The 15217-nt window shown below is 46.4% G+C and overlaps 1 long non-coding RNA gene and 1 pseudogene across 4 annotated transcripts; one reads left to right on the forward strand and one right to left on the reverse strand.

Annotated features, from left to right (window-relative positions):
- Positions 1-15217, reverse strand: part of LOC120093719 (basic proline-rich protein-like) — a 193081-nt pseudogene that overhangs the window by 108935 nt on the left and 68929 nt on the right.
- LOC102550409 (uncharacterized) lies at positions 7417-12345 on the forward strand. 4 transcript variants are annotated; one of them, XR_355974.5, is made up of 4 exons: positions 7417-9678; positions 10456-10599; positions 11890-11956; positions 12119-12345. It is a non-coding gene; the product is annotated as an uncharacterized LOC102550409 (long non-coding RNA). The 4 variants fall into 4 exon arrangements; XR_010053071.1 differs by lacking the exon at positions 11890-11956 and having other exon boundaries at positions 7417-8977; positions 9054-9678; XR_001839028.3 differs by lacking the exon at positions 7417-9678 and adding an exon at positions 9859-9961.

Below are 15217 nucleotides of genomic sequence, written 5' to 3' on the forward strand. Positions count from 1 at the left end.
TTATCGGCATTTATGAAAACTACTGATTGTTAATATTGTATCCTGTGATTTTACTGAAAGCGTTCATCAAACTTTACAGTTTTCGATTGAGTTTATGGGGTCTTTCACGTATAAAGCCATGCTGTTTGCTAATGGGTAATTTTACTTCTTCCCTCTGATTTGTGTTTCAGTCTTTAAGTATCTTGCTTGTCCTGCTCTTCTGGCTAAGACTGGAGAGAGCAGGCACACTTATCTTGCTCTAGATTTCAGAGGAAGTTCTCTCAGTTTTCCCTCATTTAGTATAAGGTTGACTGTGGGTTTGTTGTAAACAGCTTAAATACATTGCAGTGTGGTCCATTAATTCTTATCTCTTCAGATGTCTATCATGAGAGCATGTCGAACTTTGTCAGACGTCCTCCCTGCATGTATAGAGACGAACACTGACGTGTTATTTATTGATTGGTCTACCTTGAACCAACCTTGCATCCCTGTGATGAAGTCAGTTTGGCCACCATCTGTATGATCTTGTTAGAGTGTGGGATTTGGTTTGTAAGCATTTTGGTGGGAATTTTCACATCCCCATTCATCTGGGGAATCGGTCTATAGTTTTCTTCCTTTTGGGTCTGTGTCCTTTTCTGGTTTTGATTTTTTTTTTTTTTCTTAGTTACTTTCCTACTGCTTCGGTGAGACACTATGACCAAAGTTAACTGGGAGAGGAAAACCGGAAGAACTTTATTTGGCTCATGTATTCTGCACCACAGTCTATGCTGGGACGCCAAGGCATGAACCCAATCCAGGCAAGTGCCCAGCTAGAGGAAGGAGCTGACACAGACAGAGGTCGTGGAGGGGTGCTGCGTACTGCTTCCTCCTCATGGCTTGCTCAGCTTTCGTTTTTTATACACCTTAGGACCACCTACCCGGTGGCACCCCCCCACCCCCCAGTGGGTTGGGCACTGTCCCATCAATCACTAATTAAGGAAATGCTCTTCAGGCTTGCTTGCCTACAGCCTGGTCTTATGGAGGCTTTTTGATTTTCAGTTGAGATGTTTATTTTCCCTCTAAGACGACTTTAGCTTGTGTCAAGATGACAGAGTTGGCCAGGACAATGTTGATGTAACACTGACTTCAGAGAACGAGTCCAGTTTTTCATTTCTTTCTGCGGAACAGTTTGAAAATGGTTGGCGTTGGGTGTTCTGTCAGAGTTTGAGTCAGCAGTGAATTCATCTGGCCTAGGACGTTTTCTTTGTGTGGGGGATTCTTAGTGTCTCTTCCAATCTCACTGCTCGTTATGGGTCTGATGACATCGTCTATGTTGTCAGAATTTAATTTGATGGGTCATAGCAGGTAGAAACTAATCAATTTCTTTTAAGGCCTTCAGCTTTGGGGAATGTACCCAAAGCCTTCCCAGTAAGTTGACTCATCACTGGAGTCTTTATCTTTAATTTAATCAATTTGGGTCGTCTCACCGTTTTGGTTAGCTTATCCAGGCATTTGCTGACTTCCTCAATCTTTTCTAGGAACTAACACTATTGATTAATTTCATGGATTGTTCCGAATCTCACTCCTTTCTCTCCTAATCTCTCGTCATCCTTTCCAGTTTACTGCAAGTTGAGTTTGGCTTTTTCTTGTTTTTCTAGAACCTTGAGGCCCACCAGTAGGTCATCCCTCTGAGATTGCTCCGCCTTTTAAACCACGAGCTTCCTCTTAGGACAGCCTGCACTGTCCATCAGAGGTGCTGCTGGGTTAAGCTCCAGTTCACTGGATTCTAGGAACTTTGAAATGTCCTCCCTGATTTCTTCAATGGCCCGCTTGTTCATTCAAAAGTGGATTGTTCGGTTTCCCAGTACTCGGGTAGTCTCCGAGTCTCTCTTGGTATTGATTTGTGTGTTTAGTGTATTGTGGTCCAATAGGATACACAGTGGCTTCTTTCCTTGCTAAGCCTTGATTTGCACCCTGTAACGCGATCCGTTTTGAAGAAGGTTCCACGTGTAGAAGACTATGTAGTCCCTGTCTGTTAAGTGAGATACCTGTTAGTCCCCTGTTAAGTCCACTGATCTGTGGTATTCTTTAGCTCTAAACTGTCTTTACTAATTCTTAGACTGGAAGACTTATCTAAATAGGATGGGGTGGGGGTAGTGACATCTCCACTCCTCTTGTGTCAGGACCCATGTGTTGTGCTTTCTAATACTAATTTCATAAAATTTGCAGCTCCCAGTCAGTGAATAAACATTCACAAGTCTATATCTTCTTGGTGTACCGCGCTCTGCACTAACACGAAGGGACCCTCTCTCTCTCTGCTCTGACCAGCTTTAGTTTGAAGTCTACGCAATCGGGCAGGAGAACCAGGACACTAGCTTCTCCCCTTCACGGGGCAGGCAGATCGACTGCCTGCATTCGACTTCATTCTTCGGCGTCTTTGGTAGTAACTGTGAGCTTTTCAGGGATTGCAGATAATTGGGTTTTGTTTAAAATCTTTCTTTTCATTTTTTTTTCCCGGGGGGTATGTCTATGACATGTGGGTGCATGTGTGACATGGGACAAGTGTGCAGACCAGAGGACACCTTTCAGGAGTCAGTGCTTTCCATCTACAAAGCAGGTTCTATGGATCAAACTCGGGTCATCGGGGTTGGGCAACGAGCACTTTCACCCCACTGAATCACCAAGCTGGCCCCAGATCTTGTTTTACGATCTAGTCGGTCTGCATCCTTTAATTGGTAAATTAACGCCGTTTCCATTTAAGATTACCACAGAGAAGTGCGTGCTATTTCCTGCTTTGATGGCTGTTCATCTGGTTGGGTGACCTGAGGCTGGCTCCCCGTCTCTTCCTTGCTTAGGATCATTCCCTTGTAGGGCATAACCGGCTCCCTTTGGCGGTCTTCCAGGGCCATAGATCATATGAAATATATTCTTTCCTGATTTCTTTTTTTTTTCTTTTTTTCGGAGCTGGGGACCGAACCCAGGGCCTTGCACTTCCTAGGTAAGCGCTCTACCACTGAGCTAAATCCCCAGCCCCCTTTCCTGATTTCTTAAGAGTGGAACGATCTAACAGATGGTCTGATATCCTCCTCGTGGCTCTCCCTTTGTATGTGAGTTTTGTTTTTTTCCCTCACAGCTTTTAGCGTAGCCCCTTTGCTTTGCACTGTTGACATCTCGACTATGATACATAATGGAGTCTTCTCCAATCCTATCTGCCTGGAGTTCTAAGGGTCTCGTATCACTTAGGGCTAGACCCTCCCCTTTTTCACCAGCACTGGGAAATTCTCGGATATAATTTTATCGACTAAATTCTTTTTATACTTTATCTTGGCTCCTCCTCCTCCTTACCCATGGATTCCTTCTGACACCTTTTTAAAGTTAAATTTTATCTTATGTATATGGGTGTACCGCCTGTTTGCAGGTCTGCATACCTTGTGTATTCCTGGTGCCCTTGAAGGCCAAAACGGAATGTCTGCTCCCCTGGAACTGGAGTTGTGAGCCACCACGTGGTTGCTGGGAATCGAACTCAGGTCCTCTGGAAGAGCACCCAGTGTTCTTACCTCCTCAGCTGTCTCTCCAGCCCCTTCGGCCTCTTGAACATACCTCAGAGCTCTTCTTCTATTCAACTAGGCCTTTTTGTTGATTATGCATTGCTGATGGCTTAATTCTTTCTTTCTTTTATTCAGTTCTAGAATGGTTGTGTTTTTGTTTTTGTTTTTGTTTTTTTTGTTTTTTGTTTTTTGTTTTTTTTGTTGTTGTTGTTGTTGTTGGTTTTTTTTTTTTTTTTTGGTCTTCAAACCTCCTTGCTGTTGTTTTTTTTTCCCCCCTCCATGTTTTAAAATCTTTACTTAAGTTACCGTTTCATCCACCTTGACGTCTTTCTCATGAAGGCTGTAGATTGATTTTGCAACTTCCTTATTTAGGTCCCGAATTGATTTTCTCACCCCACCCCACCCTCATCCCCCCACACACCTTAAACCAAACTTGGAAGTTGGTGGAGAGTGTGGCTAGTCTCAGTGAGTCAAGCATGTTAAAGCAGCAAATCCCACCAGAGGGAAGGTTTCTGTGGTTGAAGACCCCAGTGCTATTAAGGGTTTTTCCTGACAACTTGACGTAAGTTCAGGTCCTCTGGGAAGAAGGAACTTCCACTGAGGAACTGCCTCCAGCAGACCTGCAGGCAAACCTGTGGGGCATTTCCTGATCATTGATTAGTGTGGGAGAGCCCCGCCCATTGTGTAGGGTGCCACCTCTGGGCAGGGGGTCCTCGGAGTGTAGCCAAACGTGAGTCCAAGCGTAAGCTAGTAAGCTAGTTTCTTTCTACTCCAGCTCCAGTTCCTGCCCCGAGTTCCATCAACGGTGGTCTGTGATTGGATGTGTGAACCAAACAAACCCTCTCCTGCCAGTGCTGCTTTTGGCTGTGGTATCTGTGACAGCAAAAGAAAGTGGGCCTGGAGAGCTACTTTCTGCCAGACTCCCCAGTGTCTGATTTCTGAGGCCGATACTTTGGGGCTCTGTGGGATCGTTTTATCTCCACAGGGTTTCTTTGCCCGAGACGTTGAGGTCCTAGGAAGGGCTCACCCACCTTTCCTCAGTGCCTCAGGACACTGTAGGAAATGCCGTTACACACACAGCTAGGATCCCAGCGTGGGCACGTGGGTGGAGTGGAGGTGTAATGTGTTACAAGCTATGGAGACTCTCCCAGCCTCAGACTCCTAACACAGTTCTGCAGTCCCCACTCTGTGTGCTGTTGGGGATCTGCTGTCATCATGTGATACCTCAAGTTCCAAGTTCTATTGCCCCCCTCCTCCCTCCCTCTCTCCTGTGCCTCCGATCCCTGATCCCCTTGCTCTTCTGGGCAGTGGTGGAGGTGAAGGAGAGGTGGGCATTGCACATCCTTTAGCTGCAGACTCCCATGCCCCTTTCCTGTGCCTCAGTCTTCTGTCTGTCCAGACAGACTGAATTCTGTCCAGTTTGGGTTTCCAGTAGCAGACACTGTTCTTCCTACTGGGCTTTTATGGTCACCTGTGTTCAGAGTCTTTGAACAAGCTTCTCTTGGGGGGGACCCAGGTCAGCGTGAGCCTCTTAACGTGGCTGGAGGCGCTAGCTGGCCTTTGTGGGGAAAATTCCTCCTAGCCTTCTTCCTGTTTTCAGTTACTGTTTTCCTCACTTCTCTCTTGGTGGCTTTTCAGCATGACTTTCTTACATCTGATCCCACGGGGGTGGTGGGGTGGGAGGGTGGCTTCTAATGACTACCCCGACACCACCTTAAAGCACTGACAGTCTGGTTTGGCTTTGTTTTGTTTGCTTGTTTGTTTTGGGTCAGGGTCTCACTGTGTATCTTGGCTGTTTCAGAACTCTCTAAGTAGAACAGGCCGGCCTCTAATTCACAGAGATCTGCCTGCCTCAGTCACCGGACAGCAAAGATCTGACCAGCTAACAAGTCTGTTCTTAGGGATAGGAACTATTTAATTTAAAAGGCAGATGTCTGGAGTGACAGTGTCTGCTAACCCTCTCTTCAATGCTGTTTACTGGCAGTAGGTTGTGGGGGTGGACGAAGGACTGAATAAACAGGGACAGTGCAGTCTCTTTTTCTGAGTTCAATCTGTAGACCTGCAATTTAGTGATTCACGTCTGGCTTTTTGCATTCAGCCAGCATCCTGTCTTTCAGTGCTCATCATAAGCAAATGTAAGATAAAATATTTTCTGGGTTACTCCCAATCAGGGTTTCTCCACTTCGTGGTAGTTCTCCCCCAGCCCCCAGGGAAGTTCTCTGATCTATTGGGTAATGAAAAGAAAACTTAATAAAAATTACTCTGGCTCACCCTCTCTCACTGAAGGAAGTAGTTTTGAGGCTGCTGTCTCTGATGCCCAAGGAGACGAATGAAGTTCATTTTAGCTGATTAAAAAAAAAAAACAAAAAAACAAAAAAACTCTAGGGGTTGGGGATTTAGCTCAGTGGTAGAGCGCTTGCCTAGCAAGCGCAAGGCCCTGGGTTCGCTCCCCAGCTCTGAAAAAAAACAAAACTCTAAAATTCTTCTCCGTTTTATTTTGTAGAATAAGTAATAGCTTTTGAAGAGCAAGGAAGAAAATTGTCTTTTTTGCATTCAATTTTAAGGTGGATTATAATGTTAACATCTGCACTGTAAGTATATTATGCTTTCCCACAATAACTTAAGCGTAGTGTATACGCTGGGCTGACAACCTTTTATTGTGCAGATAACATTGTAACGGCAAGAGCAGAAATCAAACGAGAGAAAGAAAAGACCCTCTCTGATCTGCCGCTTTAGTAAATGGTTCTTGATGTTTCTTTCTAGCTCCTGTCAATCTGGCTGTCTAATTCTCAGATGGCTACAATCTTTCACACCAGTCTGTCTGCAAGGCGAAGGTTGCTACTGGTGTTTTGTAGACCTTCCCTTAGCCGCTTCCGAACTCTTAAACGCCAAGACATTTTGTTAGGAGGTTGCCAGATGGTGATGGGTTTCTTAAGAAAAAAAAGTGCCTTAAGCTCTGCGGTCAAAGGTTTCAGTTGTCAGCGTCAGTGTTACCACAGAGCACTGTTGGACTGCACTTTTATCGCCTCAACAGCAGCCGGCCAGGGACCAAAGAGAAAAAGCATCCGAGGACACAGGATTCTGCTGGGGTCCACGGGAGCTGAGAAGACCGAAAGACTCCCTTTTCCTGTTCTTAAAAAAAAAAAAAAGAACAAAGGGAAAGATTTTCAGTGCTGCTTGATTGTACGTGAGGTGGCCTTCCAGAGGTGACGAGTCCAGCTGGACATCTAAGATTGCCGGCAGCCAGTCTTGGAAAGTCATCTTCTCACGTGTGGATCCCTCCTCTCAGATGGCTACAGGCTGACACAAACTAACCAGCACTCGGTTGGCACAGGCATTGTGATAGGGGCTGGGATCTCCATATGTCCCCAGCTTGCAAAGCTCTGCTCTGAGGAATCCACCAGCCTAGCCGGAGGATCTCACAGCATGGTATAAGAGCCAGAGTGCAAGGGACTAAAGTTCACAAGGAGGTCTGTGATCCGGGCACGAAAGCATCTTCAAGAAGTTCAGGCAGACTCATCAGAAAGAATAATCTTGACTAGGTTATGGTTGCTATGTGGCTGTTATGTGCTAGGTCCAGATGCTAGTAAAAAAGTGTCCCTGTGAGGTCTGGACTCAGATTAACATGTGGGTAGGCATCAGTCTAGGGACAGCATGGGATTTGGTACTGAGCAGTCAGTCACCCAGTTGGTGGTGAATAGAGAATAGGGTTAGCAAAGAGGACACATGGAGGGACCCATGGCTCTAGCCATATAGGTAACAGAGGATGGCCTTGTTTGGTTTCAATGGGCAGAGAGGCCCTTGGTCCTGTGAAGGCTCGATGCCCCATTGTAGGGGAATGTCAGGGTAGGGAGATGGGAGTGGGTGGGTGGGAGGGGGAGCACCCTCATAGAGGCAGGGGGAAGGGAGGGGACTGGAAAGGAGATAACATTCGAAATGTAAATACATAAAAATCCAGAAAGGGGGGGCAGCAGGGAAGGCAAGCTATGAAACCTCAAAACCCCCAGCTTTCTGGGGGAAAGAGAAGAAAATAAAGGTGGTGACATTTTAAGCTGGAAAAGAAGAAAGAAAAAGAGAGGGAAAAAAGAGGCTAGGGTTAGTACCTGGTTGATTCCAAAGCCCGGGCACTGGCCTTGCGTCATCCTGTCTACTGTCCTGGCGTCATGTCAGCAAGTGAGGAAGATGCCGGGAGGAGGTACCAGGCCTGTAGAACAGCACGTGGGGAGCTTTCCGGTGGAAGAGAACTGGCAGTGAGTGAGGAGGCCAAGGGAGGCTCTCTCCCCATTGTCTTAAGTACTATTGGTGGAATGCAGAGGCATTTCAAGGGAACCGAACTGTCGGATCTTCTGGGCTGTGTTTGTTAGGTGTGAACAAAACCAAAACCAAACACAAACCAAAATAAGACACCCAAACCAATTCTTATTCTCAGTGGCAGTTGGAAGACTTGCTATCCATGCACAGTGCCTGGCCCTCTGCTGTCCCGTCCCAAGAACTACTCCCTTGGCTTAACCTTTGGGAAATGGGGCTGCGATTTGCCTAGATTTACTATCACCCAACACGATGGACTGCCTGGGACACGGGCTCTTGGCATCGGTTGACCAAAATTAAGCGGCGCGATGTACAGGCCAGGCACGGTGCCTTCCACTCTTGAAGAAATGGGTTCGATATTCAGATCTGTGTTTATTTTATTTCAGTAAGCTGAGGAAAAGTGACAGGGTTGGTCTCAAAGAACCGGACAAAGGATGGTGTGGCCATATGGATTCCAAGCCCCATGGAGAAAAAAGAGAAGCAGTAGATAGTGAAGGTTGGACAACAGCCGGTAGGAGTCCCTGTGGTGGGAATCTCTGTGGGATTCTTTCCTTCACAGCACACCAGCCCCTGTAGAGAGGGGCTTTGTTTCCAGTCAGGGCTTGAGGAGTTGGTTACACAGAGTTTTGTTTTCAGAAGCCTGTGTGTGAGCTGAGGTTGGTGACTCCACCGTCTCTGAGTGGAAACAGCTACAACACTCATGTGCCCCTAATTATCCCCGAGGATATAAAACATCTAGTACCTTGCAAGGCCTTTTTTTCTCTCTAGGACACAAATTCCTCTTTCCTCCCTCTTCAATAAACCAAGTTGTGATTAAAACCTTAGGAAGGAAAAAGGGCGCCACCGAGCATGTCCTCCACAACCCTCCCAACGTGGCCACTGAGTCACAGGAAAAACATTCAGGATGAGAGACCTCGGGGCCCCTGGAGGCAGGGGTGGATCCGACTATTGATAAGCTTCTTCTCTCTATTTAGAAACTTGCTTTTTCCCAGAGAGGTCCTTTAAAAGTGTTGGACCACTGACTGCAGTTCCGTTCACGGCCACAGACAGTGGCTGGGGTGGTTGGCAGGAGAGACACGTGAAGGACTGATTTGCCTTTCCATGACACGCAGGCGGGTGGCACGGTGCCCAGGACTGCAGTACAAAGGCCACCCCTAGATCAGGTAAGGCCCCATCTGAGCACAGAAAATACATATTTGAGAAACGTCAGCACCAAGGATGTCATTTTTTCTGTTCCAGGATATTCGTTTGAAAAAACGGGAACAATAATAAAACATAACACAGTGACTCCTGGGCCTGGACTATTTTGCCATGTGACCACACTGACCAAGAAACAGAAGGGGCAACACAGCTAAAGCGTTATAAAAAAAAAACAACGTGAAGTGCTAAACGTGTTCCCTTCCATTTTGAAAGAGGCTCCATCCTTCTCGGCTGAGCGTACCAAAGACTAAGCGAGCGGGTGCCCGAGAGTATAAACATTGCTCACAGCCTTGCGCCCCAGAGAAGCAAGAAACATTTTTTCTAAAGTTTGAAGTCTCTGCCCAAACACAGTTTGCAATGTTTTGGGAGTAGGATCCAAGTTCTGTTGAATGCTTATGAGACATTTTGCTTATTAAATAATCTTCTGAAATCTGCCAGGTTTCAATGACTCATGGATTCATGCAAACGAATGCATGGCAGTTTGGATTATGGAATCCGAGGGAAGAGAATCCTCAAATGTGCACTTTACAGGGAGGAGACCGGCTGCCAGGACACTGGAAATGATTTGCCCGGACCACGCCCTGGGAAGTGCCCATGTTTGGAAAGCCGGGCCGGAACCCCAAACCTCCGAGCTCAGGACTCTTTCTTCTGAACCCAGTTTTCCGTGGGTATTCTGGTCTCATGGCTCTATTTCCAAAACAAAACTCTAGAAAGAAATCAGAAATGACCTGCCCCCACCCCCGTACCCACCCCCGCCTCCCGCTGCCCATCACCCCCTCCCCCCTCCCGCCCCCCGTGATTTTAAGATGAGAAAAATGTTTAGAACCGCAAAGCTGTGTGCCTCCAAGGAACGCACGACATGCCGTAAAACGCACAACGCAAAGCATGTTATTCTTTACAGCCATCTTGGCGATGCTGTTAGTGACACCAGACAGGGAGATGAACATGTGAGAGGCTTGCTCAAGGTTCCTAGAAACCAAAAGTGGGACTGACCGGATGGCTGGGCTTCCAATCTCGGAACGTTGTAGTACAACATGACCCTAGACAAGTGTTTTTAAAGATGAGTAACTTATGCCATGGAGACGGGACTTTCCCCAGTCCCATCCTCTGTCCCCCGTGAAGAATGCTGTCTCCCACCATCCCCTCGTGTAGCACGCTGCGGGCCATCAGCAAGAAGGGCTTGTTCTACGAATGCCCGTGTGTGGATTGTCTGAGTGTCGGCAACAGCTGTGATAACAGCAAGAGGATTTTTATTAAGCACACATTTCTAGGTTCTACCCTAGGTTCTTTACGAGTACTAACTAATTTGATTTTCTTAGCAAGCATATTGTTATCTCAAATTTACACATGACGGACTTGAGGCACAGGGAGTCCGGGCAACACAGATAACAATGGCTAAGGAATAATATTTACATTTTTTTCTTTTTCTTTTTCTTTACAGTGGGGGCCAGTGAGAAGTCTCTCTGGGTAAGGACGCATGCCAGCAAGCTATGACCTGGGCTTGATGTCTGGAACCCACACAGTAGAAGGAGAGAACTGACTCTCACAGGCTGCCCCCCTGATCTCAAGAGGCTGTGGCATGCAGGTACCCCTCCCCCCACATAAACGTATTCATGTAAAAAATAGAAAATGTTTTCAGTGATTTTTTTTTGTATGCTAGTGTGAGGCCTTTGTCCCCCCATCTCTCTCTCTCTCTCTTTTTTTTTTTTTGGTTCTTTTTTTTTCGGAGCTGGGGACCGAACCCAGGGCCTTGCGCTTCCTAGGCAAGTGCTCTACCACTGAGCTAAATCCCCAACCCCTGTCCCCCCATCTCTTAACCTTAGCTGCACACACCTAGAGCAGCTAGTTTAAGCCCCTTGCTCCCACAGTTCACCCTAGCTCTATGTATTTTGCGGTCCTGTCCGCACACCCTGTTGTGTACGCAAAGACTTAGGTATCCTTTCTCTACCCAAACTATACTCTTTTTAATAAGTTGTTATCACTCTTGTACACAAGCATAAGCTGTGCTAGCCCTTCAAGACAGTTGAACTCGTTTGAAGAAAAAATAGGAAACAACCCCCTCCCCCACCTGCACACACACACATCCTGATCTTCCCTTTATTCCAATGTGTTTATACAGACCAGACCAGGTCCAAGTGAACAGAGGGCAGACTGAAGCAAAGGGAGGGTGGTGGGGTCACCAAGGCTGTGTGTGTCACAGTTTGGGCGAAGCTGGAAAAGTGCACTCTTGGGGCAATTCACCAGATTGAATTTACACCCCATTCCGGAGTCATCTCTAACAAAACAACCCACCTTCCCACAGGTTTCCGAAATGACCCCCAGCTGTGAACTCAATGATAGGTTTGGAACTGGGTTACCACAGAATAGAACATCCTTGACTCAACGCGCTTCAATAAAAATAATGAAAAATGCTTAAATGTGTGCCTTTCCGTACACAAGGGGACGGTGTGTCTACCTAGACCTGAGACAAAACCAAGCACTGGTATAACAAGTGTTTGGGTGCAGAATGTCTCAGGCAGGAGAAACGGTCACAGTGGCTAATGTATGTTTGATATTACAACCAGAAGGGTTAAACCCCCTGCTCGGGTCCATGTGGTTTCCTCCTCATGAATTAATCAGGAAAGTATGTCCGTTTCATAATGTTCCTCACACACCTGGCTCTCAGCGAGCTCTGTCTCCACTTGTCTGCAGACAGACCTCTCCGTAGTTTGTTGACCTGGAGCCATGAGCCCTCCCGATGAGAGAGCGTTGGCTCAGGAGGTCAGATGTGAGAGTTCTGTTTGGCTTGACAAAGCCATGCCTGCCTTTTCTGTCATGTGACTTTTATCTTCTGGTTGAGAACGTCGTTCTCACACCCTCCCCTGCTTTTGCTCAGGGTTGCTGTTGCTATCTGAGGACTTAATTCTTCAGGTGAAGAGAGCGGGATGGAGCTTGGAGGGCAGGTGATGATCGCACCCCTGCTGTGTGTTAACCCCCCCCCCCCAGTCATTCCATGGGGGATAGTGTGGCGGGCTTGTCTCCAGGAGGACAAGGGGTTACTCTTGCTTTGTAGAACGGCTGTAAGTGCTGACTAACACCTCAGTTCCGTTCTTCTCTCCATATAGGAATTCTGGGACTCAACTGGATTCTGTCAGAGAGGAAGGGATGTGCTGAGCTCTGCAAACCTCCTTCCGCTATTGACAGCGGAGCCTGCTGGTGAGGGACGGGTGACCTTCACCTGCTCTGCCTTAGTCAATAACAACCCAGAGACAAACAGTCGCTTCATCTACAACAACCACTTAATTTTGTGCCCCACTCTATTTACAGTCAGAAAAAAGAAAAGCAAACCAAATTCTGTGATATGTATTTTTTTTTCTTCAGTCAAGGATGTACCACAAATGTCAACAAAGTGTCCTTTTGGTCAATACTTGCTAGGGAAAGTACAGTGTGTTCTTGGGATGATTATGGTACACAAGGCTTCTCACAAACTAATGAAAACATCGAACTTGTTACATATTTATACACAAGTACTTTGGGATGTTGTAGGAAGGCGAACTCCACAGATCTACATTCTAATAAAGCCCCATTCACACATAAACACATACACACATAACTTTTTTGTATTTACATCAGCCATGGGTGGAATTTTCTGCCCAGTCCTGGGGGTGGGGGCAGCTTTAAATATTTCATGGGAAAATAAGAGTGCTTCTTTACTCCCTTAAGACGAAACGGAATGGATAAATAATGCATATGTCTGAGGCCAGTTTTAAAAACCTCGTGATTTGTACTGACTGAGGGGAACCAACCGACACGTGAAGCCAGAAACTATGAAAATTGAAAGGGAAATAGGTGGAAAATTCCACAAGCCTAAATCCCAGCTCCCAGGACGGCAGGATTGTCACCTGAGAGGCATCTGCTGAATTTTTGGCAGCCTTGCATTACCTTGCTTTGAAGACAGAGTGTAATATCAAGGGCTTCCAGAAGGAGACTGAATTATATTTGCTGGGAGACTTCTTGGTACCATCAATTTATCTAAATCTAAGTGAACAGCCAATATCGAGAAAGACGTCAACCCCGGAAGCTTCCCCTAGTGGACAGTATTAACTGGGGACAAGCAGCTAAGGTGCCCATTTGACATAATCAAAGTGGACCTGGGCTGTCAGGTTCTCCCAGCATCCTTCAGTCCCTACTCCTCAGGGTATAGTTGACAAACCCCCACGACCTCTACTCTGAAAGGTCCAGCCCAGGGGCTGGGCTGCCTACCCCCCAGAAGCTCTTCTCTGTGTAGCCCAGACTTTAGCTTTCCAGCTGCTGCTCTTGGTTTCCTTTTCCCCCCTCTCCCTACATGGTACAGGGTCATGAACTCTATGGACTCTCCCAGATGCCTCTCCCACATATCTATAATAATTTTTTCCTCCACCATACCTAGGAGCAGTCACAGTCTGTTCTTTCCTATTCTTTTTTTTTTTTTTTCATTCAGAGAGCACTGTCTTTTGGTGGGGAGGGGAAACCTACCCTCAAATCTGCATTACAGAGTTCTTGTAACCATGGGTCCAGGCAGACAGATTGTTACTGCAAAGGTTTTCTGCGCTAGTTTGTACACCACCTGAGGAATACAGGGGAAGGTTCACCTACAGTAGAAGTTGGGACTTCCCACAGCGGGAACAATGTCAGGCATTGTAATAAATGTGTCCTTCGGACCTTCATCAAGTGCAGAAACATTTCATGTATGAGGAGGGTGGGGCCGATAAACTCTCAGAGAGGTGAGTTCAGTTACCTTGACTGCCACAATGTGTTACTTTCTAGGCATAAGAAACATTCTATCTGAGTCTTTTCTATTCTAGGGAATGAATACTTTAAAACCAGTGTTTAAAACAAGTATTTTTACAAGTCTTTTCTTTTACACTCCTACCCCACACTGGGAAAACATTTCTGTAAATGTTTTATCCTTCTTCCCCACCCAGTAAAGATTTTGTGCCTGCTGTGTTCTGGGCACTTGATGTAGACCTGTGATCCCTTTCTCCCAGGAGCAGTAAACCCGATTTCCCATTTCCTGTGCTCACAGTCTTAAAAGATTAGTCAATCACAAAAGACTGTGAAGTCGCCAATCATAAAAGACTGTGAAGTCGGATTCTAACCAACAGGGAAAAGACACAGGCACTACTTACATTAGAATAAAAATCCAAGAACAATTCCCATCCCGGTGTGTTTGCTCTTCCCATTGGCGAGCAATGTTCCCTGTTGATTAAGAGTAAAGTTTTACCTTAACTTCATTTAGAAGGGCTATCCCATTCTTAGTTCTAAAGTAGGCATCTGAAGTAGCTTTTGAGGAAAAACCTAAGCACAAAGGAAATATCTAATAAGAACCCAACCCCTTCTTACTTGGATATTTATTTAAACAAATAGAGGGGAGACTTTTTTGGGGGGAGTTGAAAGGGTTTTTTGCTTATTTGTTTCTCACTAATTTTTATTTTAAACTAAAAAACATTATTTTATGTGTATGGGTGTTGTGCCTTCATGAATGCCTGTGTACTATATGCACGCCTGAGTAGCCAAAAACAGGGTATTGGGTCCTCTGTGAGCTGCTGTCCAAGTGATGGGAACGGATCCCTGGTATTCTCGGCAGAAATAAGTTCGGGGTGGCAAGGAAAGAGACTGCCACCCCATTGGAAATGTCTGGAAGAGGCAAAACTTTACTCTTGGTCAAGAAGACCGAACTCCTGTAAAACCTGAAAATTTCAAGGAGAAAGATCAAATCCACAATTGCACAATTAAAACAATTACGTACTCGCCAGGAGGATGGACACTGGCCAGGTCCACGCCTGGGACTCCCAGAGAATGGCACTTAATCAGGTTGCTGAGGTGCTGGTAAAAGCAAACCTCACAAGGGAATGGTACTTCCTGCCTTCGTCCAAGGAGGGCAAGCATACATCCTGACGTACTTCCTGCCAGTGCACCTCTTGCCTGTGTCTGATCAAGCACATCCTGAGCAGTTGGCGCAACCAACCTTGTTTACTGCCATGAAAGCACAGGACCATCTTACCTGAACAACAGCCCCCAGCATTCCAGGAAGTTGTCTGTCCTCAGGCAATTAGGGCTTCCGGGTTAACTTTGGCCTTTACTCTCCCGAGAGTGGGCACACAGGAAACACGCTTGGTTCGATCTAACTCGGTGGTGCCTATGCCTTTCCCACAGTGGCTGGGGTTGGATCTCACAGGCCTTTG

Source organism: Rattus norvegicus, chromosome 7 (assembly GCF_036323735.1).
Source record: "Rattus norvegicus strain BN/NHsdMcwi chromosome 7, GRCr8, whole genome shotgun sequence".
NCBI lineage: Eukaryota > Metazoa > Chordata > Mammalia > Rodentia > Muridae > Rattus > Rattus norvegicus.